Below are 14,290 nucleotides of genomic sequence, written 5' to 3'. Positions count from 1 at the left end.
CTGTTCTGCTTGGAAGAGCTTGTGTGATAAAACTATTCACTTGTTGTGTTATTTGTATTTCTGTGGTGATTTAAAGCAATTCCCTAAGTAATTGCTTAGTTCCATTTCACTATCTTGTGTTGGTGTTTGTAATCCAGGCCTGATGCCTACCATATTAGAAAACTGTAGACAATTACAGAGGGCCATAACCCCATGAAGAATGTGTGTTTTCTTTGCCAAGAAGCAGCGGTGGTTCACATGAAAATTTAATTAGGAGTGTACAGAATGTCTTCAGGTAAATGCCAAGTTTGAGAAAGCACATTTGAGGCATTTTTGAAGAGTTGGGAAGAGCCTAATACAAGGCAGTTGATCTTTCCTCTGGAGGTGGGACCTTTCCAATAAACTGTTGTTTGAACTTTGGTTATGATTAGGAAAATATTGTTAATTTATTTGGATTTCTAGAATGGGACATGGACTCTGATACAATAATGAGGTGTTAGAACACCTTTTATGTCTGAGTTGCCAGATCAAATTCCAGCCAACTTCATGGTGTCTAAAAGTTGTTACCATCTGATAGCTGACAAATGGCTCTGTTCAGTTTCCAGTGCCCAGTTGTCTGTAGTATAAAAACCACTGCAGCTACTACTAATGGAAAACCTCAGTGGAAGCATAAGGAGAAAGATAATGGATTGAATGGGCTACAAAGAAAATGGAATATGAAGACTAAGCTACCTTCTCATCTCTAAAAATGATCTCCGCAGAGCAGGGCGGAGATGTTGGTAGACCATTGTGGGCAAGCTCACTCTGCTATTGCAATACACCTAGACGGTGTGTGTAAATTTATTCAGACGAATAGTGCTTGGTTCATTTTGTAAGAATTTTCATCTCTCTGTCTCAAAGGTGGGTAAGTATCATTAGCCCCATTTCATAGGTTGGAGGATTGAGGTACAGATAAGTTAATATAGACAACATACTGCCTCTCGCTTAATGTTTTAGGGGTAAATAGAAGATTGGTGTTGTCCCCACCAGGCTGTCAAATGACTAGGAGGTTGTCACCATCCCTTCTAGATGTGGTCCTCAGAAGTTTTCTGTACCTTTAGTATCATTCTGGTTGGATTATAACAGCACTTCCCATAGGGCCGCTCTTGACGATGACTTGGACGAGTTTGCTTGTGCAGAATGTGACCCCTCACATATTTAACTGTTTCTGGTAAGGAGCGTAACATTACAGTTGTGTTCCATGATTGCACAGGCTTCTCAGTAACTTCCAAGAAGTTGGAATCAAAACTATAATAATCTTTCATAATTTCAGCTTTGTATCTCCCTGCTGTTCACCCCCAAATTCTACTATTGGAGTAGAGATCAGCTGAGTCAAAGGAGCTGATAATGTCTAGATTTTTAAATCCGGGACGGGTGCAGAGTGTATTTCATGAAGGTCCCTCAACTGTGAAATTTACATCTTTTGGTGGACTAAAAGAGCATTGACCTTAATGGAACAATGCAAAGCTTGTGTATTTACCCAGGCTTTTCTGAAAGGGGCTACAATAAGTGAGCGGGGGTGTCCAGGGTTGTGGAATGGCTTAATGCTATAACATCAGTTCAGGTTAATTTTAGATTGTGAATGCAAATCTAGATTTTTTTTATGGTAGACTCAAAGTAAATTGGGGGGAATAGTTTTATGTAGAAGGATGAGTTCCAAGTAAATCTATATTGTGAGAGTGAAAAACATTATTTAAAATACCGCTGACCTGAGACTAGGAAGACTATAGAAAAGTGTGTAGTAAAGCAGTGAATGCAAGCGCTTGGTGACTGGATATATTACCCTCCCAAATAAGACTGTATTTTCCAATAGCAAGACTTCATGCAGCTGGGTTGGGCATAATCTCTTTAAATTGTGTGTTTAATTTCGCTTGTTTAAGAGAATCGTCTTTAAAGGATTGCTGCTTAATGAGGGGTTATTAAAACAACTGTCCTTTCTGTGTGTCACTAAGATCATCTTAGTTTATTAAAACTGATTGAAGTGCAGCTGACCAGTTTGTTCATGCTCTTTGTATATTTTTTTGCATTCCTTTCTTCTTGCACAAGGAAATCTGTTCCCCTTTCTCATTTTCCTGAACTGATGAGATTTTTGTAAGCACTACAGGGGAATGTTTATATCCAAACCAAATTGTGCTGTATTGAATTATTAGCTTCCTCAAGTGCAAAGGGCTGACACCTTGCAGTGATCTCTGACATGGGCTCCTCACAGCTAGACTAGTGAATGTGTATATCCCCCTTTGGCAACTCTGAGGCCCATTATTTGCACTACTTCAACTGGTCCTCTTCAACAGAGCCCTAGGAGGCCTGACTGGTTATGGCCGAAAGGCCTTGCCAGTCCAGGTCCAGGATAATGTTTGAATGCATAGTGACAGCTGCCTAAAACTTTCAGTGTGGCAACAATATATTAGAAACAGAAAAGCCTCATATTATCCCCAGAGTAATTATGGAAGTTGTTGTTTTTTTTTAATATATACCCAGGACTCCAAATGTTACACAGTGTTGTACCTTTATGGCTGTCACGCTGCAATTTATTCGTCAAATGCAGACTGATAAGAAGACCTTTGCCCGAGGAAGGAGTCCAGGATTGGACCCTTGCCCAGGAGGCCTTGTTCAACAGGAGGCACACTGCTGACTGTTGTGACTTACTAAATGGGATTGTGTAAGGAAGTTACAAAAGCAGGGTTTCAGCAGCGGATACAGAGACACTTTATTGAAGCAACAGTGAAACCAGACAACCTTTCCATTGATTTTTATCAGAACCCTCACAGTTTCCATTCCTCAGCAGTTAAAATGATAAGTATGCCGCAGAGAATCGGTTTGTAGAGCTTTTTCTAAAAATGAAATATCGGTGCAGGCTTCTTGGCTCTTAACATCTTTTATTTTCCTATTTTTCCATAGGAAGTGGTTCCTTTGAAATATCCTCTGACATGCTTTATGACACACACAAATGCATTTGTTCAAGGGCTTTTTTTATTTTTAACAGCAAATCCAGGAACAGAACTATCTATTATGGACAAAAAACCTAAAAATCTAGAGAAAATTAACCCATGTTTCATTGTCTAGGTCTCCAAAGTTTCTCCTTTGCTTTTAGAATAAATGTTTGTTTTGTGGTGTAAACCTGATAAGATTACACTCTTCAGGGAAATGCCTTTTCCCAAGGACAAAATCAAAGCTTTATAGAGGATGTTTTGCCTACTTTGCTAGTGAAGCGTTCCATACTCATGACTTCTGTTGTAACGCCCTCCTGTTCCTTGGGCACTCAAAAGTCAGCGTACCTCTTGGGACTTTATTCAAAGGCATGTATGTATTGTGCATAGTTTTGAAGGTGAATTGTCCTCCATTACAAAATTGGAATACTTATTTAGTGCCAGATTTCTGGACCCCATATACAGTACTCAAATATGTCAAAAAGAGCTGTGACTGGCCAGCCCACTGTGAACGTGATGGAGATACTAATTTCTGTACAGGTGTCTAACGTAACAGGGGCTGTGGTCAAAACTCAGTGTCCCGGTGTTTATACCAAATTATGCTAGTCATGCGAAACAGTCTTATGGTTCTTTTCATTTTATAAGATTATTTGGATCTGCTTTCACTTCATGGTCATGTATTATGTGGCAGAGGAAATCTCTTAGCAAAATGGATATCCTTGCTTTTAAAAGGAGCAAATACATCCTGAGTCATGAATCTGGTAGCTTAGGGGAACTACATGTTTGTGAGAAGCTGAATAATTAGTATACTGCCATTAATACCAGATTCCAAAGGCAGGATTGATTTTTATAGTCACAAAAGCAGATTGCCCCTTGTGAAAGCATTAGGCCGTTATGTTTGAGGAATGCTTAAACATATTCCATTTGTTTCTAAGTATATAGCTATATGTAGCAGGTTACAGTATGAGGATGGATTGCTCATAGTTTGGTATTGCTTTAAGTCATAGATCTTTAAAAGCATGCTAAAAATGTAATGGGTACCCATTGTTTGGGTTTGGGTTTTGTTTTTAAAACACCAGTTGTCTGCCTTCTAAACAATTTGCTCATACTAGTTCTTGCTTTATGTATGTTTGTGGAATGCTGAACTGAGAATTTTCGTGAAAGGTGTGTTAGAGTAATTTGAATTCTTACAATGGAATTAGCCTTTAATTAAACTTTCAGTGAAGGTGAATAAGGCATTTGATATGCTTGGTGATAGGTCTGTAAAATGGTCTCTTTCTGGGGTGGGAAGGAAAGAAACTTTTAGTATTAGGCAATACAGTATTGTGTTTAGTTGTGTGGTGATGAACTGGACAGTGCTTCTGCCTTCTATTCTTGGCTCTGCCAGAGTCTTAGTAGGTGACCTTGGGCAAGTCACTTAACTCTGTGTGCTTTGGTTTCATAATCTTTATAACCTGTAGTTGATGAGAGGCTGAAATATTTGTAAGGTGCTTTGAACTGATTGGAAGAAAGACTGTTACAGAAGCTGCAAGTATTGTGAAATTTACTCAAAGGTGAACCTGTTTGTGGTGGTTCGTGTTTGGTGTAATATCAAAGGGAGTGTTGTGACTACTGATGCCCTGCATGGGTCTTGCCACACTAGCATTCAAATACAGCTTTCTGCTTGCATCCATGTGAATATGTTGGGAAGTGTTATTTCTCTGCATTTTAAAAGCTGGTTTAATGTGGGAGGGCAAAAACCCGGTCCTCTCCAAACAGCCATGTCTACTGTCTGTTAGTCACGTACTATGCTGCCAAAAGACCTACTTAATTTCTGATTATTCTCTTTTATTCATCTTCATTGTTCTCTCATATGATTCTTTTGAAAGTGGCTGATTCTTGTACCAAAGCAAGTGTTAACCCGAATGCCTTGCTATGTCTGAAACCTGTTTCCCTTAGGAAGAGAGAACTTACTTTAGTTTAGCGTGTTTCTTCTTTGGGGTTCCAAATTTTCATTCTCTTGTTTGTAAGTACTCCTAATGCTCTCCCAGAAGGATAAATGAAGATGAGTCAAACAGTCTATCACTGACAACAGCTGCTTTAAAAAACCCAAAATACTAGGTCAGGGATTGTCAACCCCTGCCTCACTAGCCAAGAGTGGCACACAAGCTGTTTTTCAGTGGCATGTGAGGTGGAAGCTCAGCCCTGCCCCTACTTCCCCATGCAGCTGGGAGCGGGCTCAAAGCCTGGCAGCCTGTGGATTAACAAAAGACCAGCTAATGCTACCCAGCCACTCCCTAAAGAGTAAATCTCTGCATCTTAATTTAATGAAGCATTTTTAAGTAGGACTACTAGTGACTTTAAAAAGTATCACTGGCACTCAGACTTTACATCAAGGTCAGAAGGTCAAATTTCAGCACTCCACCTTGGAAAGGTTGCTAACTCCCACACTAGGCTATGACTGTCCAATACAATCAGGAGCAGTATGATGAGCAGTGTGGGAATCAAATGCTATAGCGTAGCAAAATACTTCAAAAATCAAGGGTTTTATAAATGCACAAACGGATGGAGCGTATTGGACCATTTTTGCCATTGCTTCTCTAATTTTGGCTTCAGAGTAATCCAAGGGCCCACTGTGTGTCTGGTGCCAAACTATGCCACAAGAAGCAAAGAGTAGTTTGACCAGTCACAGGGAGTGTCGGTAGACCGAGAGGACAAGGAGACGTTCTAGATAAACCTGTTACACGCTTTGGGTAAGAGCTTGTAAATTTAGTTGTTGTATGGCAAACATGCTGCAGACTACTCTCCCATTTAGCGTCAGACATTCTGGGCTAGCAAGTGACTGCATGGGAAGAACTAGTCTATTCAAGTTCAGGTTAGAAAACACCATGCAAAATGAGAACACTTACAAACTTGATTAAAATGTTTTGCCGCATTTCTAGGCTAGGACTACACTTAAAATGCTACAGTGACACAGTTATGGCACTGTACTATTTAAATCTAGACATTGATCTCTCTTGTTATGGATAACGCACTTCCTTGAAAGGTACAGGTTGTACCTCCCTGGTCTGGCACCCTCAGGACCTGAGTGGTCCCAGACCAGGGGTCTTGCAGGATGGGAGAGGTCTGTGGTCTGCTGGGTCCAGGCTGGGTCATTGGCTGCTAGCCCCCCAGCCTCTGGCTTTCAGGCTGTGGCCGTGGCTCCATCTCCCTGGCATTCGTTACAGTTCTCATTCATTACAGCTTTCTGCATTTATTTTCCCCCATGGGATTTATTTTAAAAAAGAGAAAAAGATATTCCCCTGCTTTCCACCTCCCCCCACCCAAAAAAAAACAAACCAAGCAACCAAACAAAAAACCCATGCAGCTTATCATTAGATTTACAAAAATTGCAAGCTCTGTGAGCTGTTGCGAAAGAGCTTGAAGATTTCTTTAAACCTCAAGGGGTTTCAGTCCTGCTGTGCTGAGCAGCTCTGGTCCACTTTGGCTCCCCAAGATAACAAATGCATCCATTGGTAAAACTGTGCTTAACAGAAGCACCTGACTTGCATTGTGAAAACCAAACACTACTTTTAATGAGGAAGTGTGAAATTACTTGTTTTTAGCCTTTGTAATTTCAAAAAGACCGAGCACGATGATTCTGAAGTTGGCACTTTGCCTCTAAGTCTTTAGGTTTTGAAGTTGGCCCTCAAACCCAAGAGGGTTTGTCTGAAGTCTCTATTTTCAAGCCAGACAAGCTAAAGAATGAATGGTTTGTCTTTTCCCCTTGTATTCGTGTAACTCCAACTATTTAAATGGTTCCTTGTGAACTATAATTTTGCCTTCTTGATTTCAGCCCAGTGGGTTTATTTTTGGCACTGTAGAAGATATAATGATGAGAGAGTGGCTGCTGAAGATTAAAATGCAATGGTGTTAAGAATGTTAGGGCAAAAGAGTTTGCACTCAGCCCTTTGTCAGCTAAACCATCTGGAGTCTCAATTGCATACTGTCTATGAAAGAGCACCCTAGTTGAATGCTAAACTGCTTATATGTATATTAAGCAGATGTTGACCACTACATAATTTAGCTACTTGATTTTCATCTCGCTATTTAGACTTCCAGGCTCTGTTAGCACGTCCTGTTTATAATCTAGAAATCTGTCTTGTATCATTGTAAGCAGTTATAATCAGAGTGCTCTGGAGTATTTCCCAAGAAATCAAGTACATGGAAAGCAATGCCACAATAACAAGGAGATAAGTGCAAAATGAAAAAGGTCTGAGCAAGGAATAGGATAAATTTAATTTATGGGTGCCATTGTCTTGCCACTGGGGCCTAATGTGGATTAGGCTATAAAAATAATTTGTTTATATGTGAACTGCCTGCTGTAATAACACTTTAAGTTCTAAGTAAAAGGATATTTTAGGGGAAAAAACAGTGTACAACCAACTAGGAAGGTTTGGAAAATATTGATAAACATCAAATCATTTATTAACCAAGAAATGATAGTGGCAGTCATAAAATGGTTGGCTAATCAGAGTATGATCAGTTTTTATTTACAGGCATAATGAGCAATTAAGTTTGAGCAGCTGTCAGACTGGGAAAATGATTACAGTTCAACAGAAAGCAAAAGGGGTCAGCCTTCAGTTGTGGTTGTTTTCTTGACATTGCTGCTCATTAGTCTGGGTGTCTCTCAGCTGCTACACACAGTGCATAAAGTAGCCTTCAAAATCTGTGTAATGCAGTGGTTTAACACTCTCAGTAGTGAAAATCTGGTTTCGGAGAAAGTTCCCTAGAGGCATTACATTTTTTTAGATGCAGCTGGATGTTTTGGGGAGTTTTTGCTATATACCTCTTCTGGTGATGGTGTCAGAACCCAGCCCTGCAATGCAGAGCCTTATTAGAGGAGCAGACTCTGGAATGTTCTTAAAGATCCTTGACACTTATAGCTTCATCGCTACAAACAGTGATGACTTCACGCACCTGCAAGAAGACCTCTTTTTCTAATGTATTTTTAATATAATTGACCCTAATCTGAAATTTGTTGAGGATTTATTTATTTATTTGTTTGGTTGGTTGGTTGGTTCATAAATCCTACACTATTTTTTGTCTTTTTCTCCTGATTTGGAATGGGAGACACTTTTTAAACTTTGAATTCCTCCAGGAATGGCAAACAGTTTCCTGCCTAGTTCTCCAGAAAATTGCAAAGAAAGTTCCCAGATACCCATGTAGCAGTTAAGCTTTTTTGGCTTTGTAGCTAAACATTGCACCTCCATATAAAAGCCCAGGGTTTGGAAACACAGCTGAAATTGTTAACCCCTGGGTCAGTAGAGACTGAGGACACTTTAGGTTCCATGACCAAGACTTCTAATAAGTGCTTTGAATATGAAATTCCAAAGCATTTGTACAGCTAATGAGATTGGCCTTTTGAAAGGGACGGCTGACAAAGGACTGTCCGCATGGAAATGGCTTCAGTGCAAAATTACTTCTTTCACTTGATAGCGTTTCATTGAGCTCTGCTCCCCACCTTTCTCTTCCATATAACTGAAACCTTTAAAACTAGTGGCCATGCTGTACTAGTTAAGCTGCAGGTACTTGAGTGAGGCAGACATTGTTACCTTTTAAAGACGTCTACTGTGTTCTTTTAGTGGTGAAGAGGAAAGAGGATTAATGTTACTGTGTAGTCACAGTCGTGCAAGATTTGTTTGGTTCAACCAACGTCATATGTATATATTTTAGTGGTTCCACCTATAATTAAGTAAAATCTGCGTTTTTCGGTGTGCCGGTACTTTCTGGTACTGAGTACTGGCACCTCCGCAGCCCCAGCCGAGTACCAGCTTCTCTTTTACAGGAAGGAGGAAAAAAAAAAAAAAGCACTGAGTAAAATGTTTGCTTGTCAATCTGCAGGAGTACTACAGTTGTGAAGTAAGTCTGCTTTTGTAACTAGTTTCTGAGTGGGAATGACAGATTTGCTTTTCTTTCTTACGAAGTGTAATTAGTGTTTAAATTTATTTTGAGCAAGTGAGAATGCAGGCATACAACATTAACAGTGACCTGCAAAAATAGCATACTGCTCAGGGGGTCAGAAAGGTGGATAAAAAACCCCCAGCAGTTGGTTGTTTAGGGCAAACAAAACTTGTGACCAGTGGGTGGGCAGGCGGGGTGGGGGAGTTTTAAGTACAAGAAGGGATTTTAGCCTTTGGGGCTCCAGTGGTTTGGAAATTCCTAGTTGTGCATCCATGAAAGGTAATTAGTTTTGTTCTATGAATATGAAAGACATCGCTTGTAAATACTGGATGAAGTCCCAAATGAGTTATTAGAATTTGCTTTATTCATGTAGTACAGAATTAGCCATCAAGCAGCAGTGGATTTCAAATGTAGCTTGCAGACACAATGATCATCATTTTCATAAAGGCTGCTTTTTTACCTGTAATTGTTTTAAACGATACACAGTCTGAGTGTGGGGGTGGCAGAACTGAACACTGGCACCCATCCTCACTCTTGTCTGTGCTTTTAAGTTTATCATGTGATGTAACTAGGCTGTCGAGCTCCAGAACTTTAGGTGTAATAAAACTTGATGTGTGTGGTAGACTCTCCCATCTTCCATACCTCATGGTTTCATCTCTTTGATCTCCAAATGTAGTAATTCTTTTACTGTGCATGCATGGTGTCATTCCACATGTATTTTAAACTGGCTTGTTTATGCAATTTCCCCTTTGCCCTCCTTTGTAAGTTTAAGGCCAATATATCCATTTTATAGTATATTTTGATATGCCTATTGAGTGGGAAAAGGCCAGATTGGAAGATAAATCCTCAGCTTCAGCCTCTTGGAATTTGAGCAAACAAATACTGGAAATTCAGTTTCATGAATGGGAGTAAGAAGCCTGTTGAGGTTTTCCCTGGAGCTTTAATTTGGGTTTTACTGGCTGTAGTGGTGAGGACAATTTCTGGCTGTTAAAGTACATACTGGAAGTGCTTTTCAGGATTTTTTTTCTTTAAACACTTTGTGATAGATATTCAGATCTCTGCCTTCCTCTAGTCATAAATAATTTATGTATAGTTGGTCTTTGAATTGAGCAACCATTTGTTCCCCGAAATAAGTCTTGTTTTAATGCTGGCTGTGTTCAGTTAAAATATGTAGTTCCCCCTTGTAAAACATGAGAAATCTGCTCTGCTCAGTTATCTAAAACAGACCGAGAACTGAAAACTATATGGAAAATCTTTTGGCCAACGATTGGTGGAATGTGTACACTAGCCAACCTAGACGCATAAATGTACTTTGTGACTTCTCTACGTAATCACCCCTTCCCCAACCACCACAAGGCAACTGTGTAAATTGATGGATTGTATCAGAATGGATTTGTATGACTAATCCAAAGTCAGCAGTTTGCTAAGACAATTCTATATCTGTCAACCATATCACTCAGTCACAGCTGTACTTTGAATAAGTCACAGCTTAGTATAGAAAAGGCGAGTTTGAGGGAGAACATTTTGGTATGTTTATGCCACCCAGAAGGTTTCAATTAATGCTTCCTTGTTGCTTCCATCTGCAAATAAAAGATGGACATTCAGGATGCGTTGATAGTAGAGCACAGGAAGCGTTGCTTAATAAATCACAAGTTTTTGCCCCTCTAATAATATACAAAGATGTAAAGTTGTAAAAGAACTTGATTTTTAGAGGCGGGTGTAACCTGTCATGGGAGTGCTTTAGTTCATTGCCCTCATACAGTGAACTGGGCAAGCATTACTTTCTGTATGCAATACCTAGGTAAACACCTATCTTTATTCAAGTAAATCCATAGCAGGAAAACGGTAAGTGCATGTGTTTGTGTTTACACACCCTGTCCAAGAATTCGGGTGAAAGGTTTAATCTGCATTGATTTCTAGCCTGAGCTGGTAGTCTCTAGCCAATTACAAAGTAACAGACCCATTGAAAAAAATTGCACAAACTTTGCCATACTTCACCTTCATGGTGAGGTAGGAATTTTGCAGAGGTCATCACTGAAAGAGCCAGTGCAGTATATTGGTGCAGTATATGCTGCTTTTAAAATTCCTAGTTCAGATAAATGTCTCTGGATTTTTTAAAAGGAAACATTTTCACTTGACCTAGTTCTGAAGGACAGCTATTTACAGTACTTGGGTCAGTGCATTAGCTTTAATGAGGCTACAGCATGGAAGCACAGGAAGCTTTTTATTTTCTGGAATGAGCGAAAGTCCACCAGATTTCAAACTATTTTAAAGCTACGGTCTCCTGCATGTTGCTAGCATGAAAGACAGAGAGAGGTGCCTGTACACTCTCTGTAGCCACCTTCAGCAAAGCCTGGCATTGCGAGCAGTAATTTCAAGCTAATGGGAAACTGCTGTCAGGAGATTGAGTAAAAATGCTCTTCTTGGCTTTGAAGCTTATTGCTCTGCTTGAGGCATAGACTCCACTCCCCCCCTTGGGGCAGCCCCTATAAACCATCATGCCATGCCAGAAAAACTTGTTATTAATTACAATTTGGTATGCCTAGCCTCCAATTTCAACATTCCTTAAGAACATTATCTTTAATTTATTTCATAAAGCTGAATTGCTGGTGCTTTGAAGTGTGTGCTGTATTAATCTTGAAACCCACACTTAGATCCAGGTTCATCACTCCTTAAGGTCTCTTGTACCTAACTATGGGGAAGCTGCATGACTCTCAAATGTTTAAAAGTAGCTACCACCAATATCTGTCTTCCTCTGTCTGTTAGAGAGCTTGATTGATAGGGGTTTTGTTTGCCATGTGGGGAAATGAGTTTTGCATTCAATACTGAAAGGGGCAAGGACTCTTGGCATTTTTATTTCATGTGACAGAGTTGCTGTGTTTATGTGCAGCTCTTGTGACAGGTCTGTCTCCCACCCTCATGAGGCTCACCTTATTTCTGGATAGTTTTTAATTTTGCCATGGAAAGTTGCTCTCATGGGAGAGCATGGCCATGAAAGGAGAGCAGTGGCAAATGGTAATCAGAGCCCTCTGTGAGACTGGTCCTGAGACCTTGAACTGGAGTGGATTCTGCTTTGTTTGGGGAGCCAGGGTTGAGCATGAAACAGCAGTTTCAGAGTTTATACCATGTGGGCATTTCCAAGCATGTGGTTTCATTTTGAGACAGGCAGTTGCAAGTGCTTGGTTTGATATGGTCTGGTCTGTGTCTTCTCCCTGCCTTTTCTGCCTCTTAGTGAGGATGTGTTAATTGGCTGGGATGCTTATCTGCTCATCACATGCAGATCTCATGGGCCCTTTTGGAAGGCAGCTGTTCACCTATCCTGTTGACTCTGTGTTGATGAGGCATCTATGCACACAGGAGGGATTTACATGAACGTGGCTTTCTTAAAACACAAATCTTTACAGTTTGAGTTTGATCTGCCTGGTGAAGCCCCATCTTTTCATCACAGTCTAAGATTGTCTTGTTGGCGCGCAGCCTGTGTTAGTTTTCACGTTAAGGTTAGTTGAGGTTTTATAAACTCAGACATGCTGTGATCCTTATGGGATTTCATAAACTAAGCTGGCTCAGGCTGATTAGAGGCCTTATTCTCACATATAAGGGTGTCCATTTTATTCTTCCCCTTGTCTGTTGAAATTTTGATCCTGATGTGGGCACTGGGCATTCTTAGTTCTATATACGTGTTCACGTTAATTCTTTAATTTGTATACTAACCTTCTTTGCTATGGATATGGTGAGCTTTGTATCTTGTCCAGTCTGCTGTCAAACAGGTACTGTGTTCTACTCCAGACATGGTGGGTTAAACAATACTCTTAAAAACCATACCAGTATGACTGGGATGTTGAAACATACCATATACCTGTTTGTTACACGGTGGATTGATTTAAATGAAAGCAATTTAAATCACCAACAAAGAATTGATTTAAGTCAAGTTACCAAAAAAAAAAAAAAAAAGGCTAAGACTGTGCACTTAATTTTGGAGTAAGCCCCATTTAAGTCACTGGTACTTTTTTTTTTTCTTAAAACAAATCTAGAATGTGATTCCATTGGAAAAGCTGAGTTAAGTTTTTCTAGTGTGCTTCCATCCTTTTCGATATTTTGTCTCTTTGTGTTAAGACAAGTATCAGAGAGGTAGCCGTGTTAGTCTGTAGCTTCGAGAACAACAAGAAGTCTTGTGGCATTTTATAGACTAACAGATAAATTTATCTGTTAGTCTATAAAATGCCACAAGACTTCTTGTTATTCTCTGCGTTAAGACTGTGTCTTAATGAACTCCTCTGCCATGCTTGGCCAAGTTCCACCAATTTGTTTCAGTAAGAAGGGTTCTTTTGAAAACATTCCCCTCCCCCCCCTCGAGGGAACCCCGTCTACATGTCTGTTTTTGCTTTTGGGAAAAGTTTCTTCTGGAAACATGATTGCATGAGGTTATGCAAATGAAGGACAAGATTTTCAATCTCCCTCAGTTGTATTCCTTCTCCAAAGGAGGATGTAGTGTAGACGCAGCCTTTGAGTGTGGGAGATGGCCTTTGTGACGCTGAGTGTGTGCTGCAGTGTGTGTATGGTACAGACTTGGTATGTGTGACAGTGACACAGAATGTGTGCTGGCTGCTGCTGGGTAAGTTTCTGAGAGAAGTCACCCTCTGTCTCTTTACAGGAAATTTGTGCTGCTCTGTTGTCTTCCCTCTTCTCACTCCTGAGTCAGATCACGTCTACATTACTCACAAGATTGACCCATTCAGGGTCTATCTTCCAGGGTTTGATTTCGTGCGCCAGGTAGGGACATGCAAAATTGACCTATTGGGTTGGCAGTTGACCCATGTCCTGCTCGCTGTCATGAGGTGTAAGGGAGGTTGTTGGGAGAAACTCCCCCATCAACCTTCCTCAGTGAGGAAGGCCAAGTAAGTTGCTTTCAGATAAGTCGATTGGAGCTACACGGTGTAGCTAGGATTGAATATCTGAAATCAACTTATTTTCCTAGTCTAGACCAACCCTCACTTACCATCCATGCTTCAGACAGCAGCAGCTTTGCTGTGTGTCTCCCTCTCCCTAATTCCTGCTCTGAAGAGATGGGTTACAGGGGCAGAGGGACACCCTGACTTCAGCACTATTCTCTCCCTCCCACCTCTGCACAGCTAGCAGGCGAAGCCTAGGAGCAGTTGACTGCAGATGGAACAAGGTTAGGGGAGGGGCAGCTGAACACATGCTGCTGGCTGTAAATACGTACACTCTGCTAACCAGCTGGGTGGGCCGGATCTGGCCCCCAGGCGTGATTTTGCCCACATCTGGTGTAATGCCCTGTGATGAACAGTCTGCAAGTTTGGCAGTGGGGTGACTGAAAACGAGAATTGGACGGTTAATTGGGGAAATGAGTGTTCCTAAATAATCTTAAAAGGGTTCCTTCAAAATTGACGTGGGTTAAATATTTT

At 40.6% G+C, this 14,290-nt stretch overlaps 1 protein-coding gene across 6 annotated transcripts in view; it reads left to right on the top strand.

Moving 5' to 3' along the window:
• The window catches only part of TOM1L2 (target of myb1 like 2 membrane trafficking protein), a 79,896-nt gene that overhangs the window by 2,834 nt on the left and 62,772 nt on the right, over window positions 1–14,290 (top strand). The gene's annotated exons all lie outside the window — the stretch shown is intronic.

Source organism: Carettochelys insculpta, chromosome 16 (assembly GCF_033958435.1).
Source record: "Carettochelys insculpta isolate YL-2023 chromosome 16, ASM3395843v1, whole genome shotgun sequence".
Lineage (NCBI taxonomy): Eukaryota > Metazoa > Chordata > Testudines > Carettochelyidae > Carettochelys > Carettochelys insculpta.
This window is presented reverse-complemented; position numbering and strand designations above follow the sequence as displayed.